Here is a 3,610-nt window from a genome sequence, read left to right as displayed (position 1 = left end):
TTTGATTCATCTTCAGAATCTCTTGGTTGAGTGCTTCTTTATAGCCTACACTACCTTCCTTAGTTTTTCACCTGTTTATTTGTATCTTCTTTGAAGTCACCAAACATTTTCTAAATCAGTCTTTAATTCTTTATCTGGCATTTCATCCCCTTTGATATCTTTGCGTTCAGTTATTAACAAATTTTGGACACTTGGAGGTACCATATTGCCTTGTTTTTCATAATAATTGTGCTTCTATATTGAGAATTTTCACTTGTTCAGGTGTATTTTGCTTCCATTTTTTTATTGTATAATCTTATTTGTGACCAGAATTCTTTGGAAGCCTCATCCACCAGCATCATTGGTGGGGACCAGGCTGTGTAAGGGCTGAGATGGTAGGCGAAGCCCCACAGTCCTGAGACCTGTGCTGTCCCGCTTCAGGAATCGAAAATGATGTGGAAGGCTTCACATCTTCTGGCTGAGTGTGTAGACTCAGAAGCACAGTGCTCTTGGGGCAAGTCGGTATCAACTGACAATAGAAAAAAAAGCTAGCTTCCTAGTAACCTGTGCAGTGATTCAGGTATGAAGAAGGGCTTATTCTCCTTTTTACTCTCTCTCTCTCTCTCTCTCTCTCTCTCTCTCTCTCTCTCTCTCTCCTCTCTCTCTTTTAATATATATTTTAGGGAAGGGTCTGCAGGGTGTTCAGTGTCTCACTACTAGATAGGACTTGTAATGATCCACCTGTTTACAGCCTCCCAAGTGCTGGGATTACAGGCATGCACCACCACGCCCAATCTCAATTGCCATCTCAACGCACCCCAGGGGCAAGGCTGGCATGGCAGGCCCAGGGATCGAACCCCTGACCCCTGAGTCTGCTTGCAGGTGCTTTAATCTGCTGAGCTATTTGGCCGGCCCCTCACTGTACCTTTTTTTTCTTTTTAATTAGCAGAATATATTTACGGGGGAAAGTAAGCTCCTGTCCAAGAGAGGGACAGGAGGGGGACCTGAGTGGGTTGTCACCGTTGTATTTCTTTTGAAGTACACCTGTTACTTATTTTTCAAAATCTCCCTCAAGCAGATGCTGGGGCCAGGGATTCAACTGGGCCAGCTGAGACGACAATTGAGACTGGGTGTAGTGACACGGGCCTGCAATCCCAGCTCTTAGGAGGCTGTAAACAAGTGGATCATTACGAGTCCCAATGATCCTGCCCTCCCTCTCCTTCCCTCCTTCTCCCCCTCTGATTCTTTTGTCCTCATTGGCCCTTCCCACAGGTAAATGAGTATCTGATCAGCTCCCAGCAATCACTGAAAGAGGAGAAAATGTTCTGCAGTAATGTGAATGACAGAAAGGCTAACTAGATATTAAAAAACAGTGAAAGTCAATAGAAAGTCATAATCAGATCACCCTGAGTAATAGAAAAGAAAGCAGTAGTAATATAATCACAAAGACTAACGAGATACTGACATACAGCGAGACCCCACTAACAGAAACAAGTATGTTGCCCTTCCTAATAGAAATCAGCAATAATTACCAAGTAGGCTAAAAAGTTAAAATTTAATCAAGGTTAATAGTTAAAATAATGAAAAAATTTAGGGATGGGGAAATAGAAAATGGAAGAAGCAAAATTTAGTAAAGAACAAAAGGAAATGAGTAGGAGAGGTAAGTGAGGCAGAAGCTCAATTAAAGAACTTTTGGAATGTAAATAGGCTGCTTGGGCAGACTCAGGGACTGGGGTTCCATCTCTGGCATGCTGCGCTGGCGCTGCCCCCAGGGCACACTGAGAGGGCAAATGAAACTGGGCGTGGTGGCCAGTGTCTGTACTTCCAGCTCTTGGGAGGCTGAAAGCAGGAGGATCACTGCAATTCCAATCTGTGTAGTGAGACCCTGTAGACCCTGTACTAAATACATTTTAAAAATAAAATAAAGTAAGTGTAAATAGAAGTAACTGGGGATATAGCTCAGTGGCATAGCACCTGCCTGGTAAGCACAGGGTTGTGAGTTCAATTCCCAGCATCAAAAGAAAACAAAACACAAAAGTAAATAGAAATAGTAAATGTAGCAAAAAATAAGAAAAAAGAAAAAAGGAGCCAAACAAACAAACATAATCCCAAATCAAACAAAGAAAAAGAGAAATGAGTTTTAAAAAATCCATATACACTGAGGTGTCTTGGTGGGTAGTTTCTTTCTCGGACCTGTCTTAGTAGTATCCACCAGATACGGGGAGAGATATTGTATCAGCCCGTTATGTGTGCAGACACACAGGTTTTGCTGTGTGAATGCTGATTCCTGTCCTGCCTTTCCTACTCTATGGTGTCTGCCTCAGAGCTGTATTCACTAAGAGGCTTTTAGGGCTTGTCTGTGCCCTTCTATGCACCTCAAGCCACTGCTATCCCTGACTAGCTTTGGCGCTTGTGACTTGTGAGATATACCACATGTTTCACAGGGCTTTCAGTCCATAAACATCAGGACATGGCAAATGTCCAAGCAGGGGCACATCACTGATTATGTTGGTGGGTGAGGAATGAAAACAGACCACTGAGTTCTGCTTGACAGAGGCAGTGAGTGGAGCCAAGTGGTCCTTTGGGCTCAATTCCAGCATTTTCAGACCCAGTTCTTTCAGAAAACCACATTTGATTGGTCTGGCCTCTCATCACAGAGGGTGGGACCCTTTTCCCCCACAGTCTGAGCTCACTTCTGCTTCAATTTCTCAGTGGGTCCATGACTAGTCCCCAGTCTCTCTATGACTGTCTCCTAAGACCACCGGACACTAAGTTAATACACTAGGATGACCCCAAGAGCCTGCACTGTGATTGTTCTATAACATATTCTGTGGAGTAGCTCTTTAGTCTTAAATACAAAAACCCTTCTCAAAGCGGCTCCTAATGATATCACTTCTAGACATGGACAGTAGTGGATTTCTTTTTAAAAGGTATTATACCATGCACAGAGAAGGGAGTTACTTTCAGAATAAAACCTCACATGGCATTTGAAGCTTGTAATCACCATGAGCTTTTCCTGGAGCTGACACTGTCAGTCCATTGTTTACCACTGGGGCTACTAGCTTTCTCTGGAACTACCTTGTGTTTGTGGAGTTGGGAACGAGCTTGGGAGGGAGTTAGAGGCTTCTAGGCCATGCTCCTAGAGGCCCAGCTCCTCTGAGCAGACCCTGCCACCCAATAGCAAAGCAACTATACGCCCCCTACAGTATAATTATGTTCCAAAATATGAGGCTTTGAGCACTGATCTAGAGCTAAACCATAGCATTACGCATCCTACTTTTCATCTCTATGATTTCAATTGGGATCTTTTAAATACTTTTTATGTCTTTAACACTTCCTCCTTTTCCTCCTCTTTGCTTTTCCAATCCTAGGGTTTGACTCCAGGGCCTTTGCAACTGAACTACACCCTCAGCATCTTTTTGTTTTAAGACAGAGTCTCACTAAGTCACCCAGGTTGAGTTTGAATTTATAATCCTCCTGCTTCAGACAACCAGGATCCTGGAATTATAGGCTCCATTTTGTTGACTACATAGAATATAATTACAACTGTCTTAATATTCTTCTCTGTAATTCTGACATTTAGGCCACTTCTGGGTTGTTTTAAATTGATCATCCACCTCATTATTGATTA

The 3,610-nt window shown here is 43.0% G+C and overlaps 1 pseudogene; it reads left to right on the top strand.

Moving 5' to 3' along the window:
• The first annotated feature begins 1,590 nt into the window (after window positions 1–1,590).
• The window catches only part of LOC101574920, a 4,391-nt pseudogene continuing 2,371 nt past the window's right edge, over window positions 1,591–3,610 (top strand).

Source organism: Octodon degus, unplaced genomic scaffold (genome assembly GCF_000260255.1).
Source record: "Octodon degus isolate 3935 unplaced genomic scaffold, OctDeg1.0 scaffold00053, whole genome shotgun sequence".
Classification (NCBI taxonomy): domain Eukaryota; kingdom Metazoa; phylum Chordata; class Mammalia; order Rodentia; family Octodontidae; genus Octodon; species Octodon degus.
The sequence above is the reverse complement of the archived record's forward strand: the minus strand, read 5'-3'. Positions and strand labels throughout refer to the sequence as shown.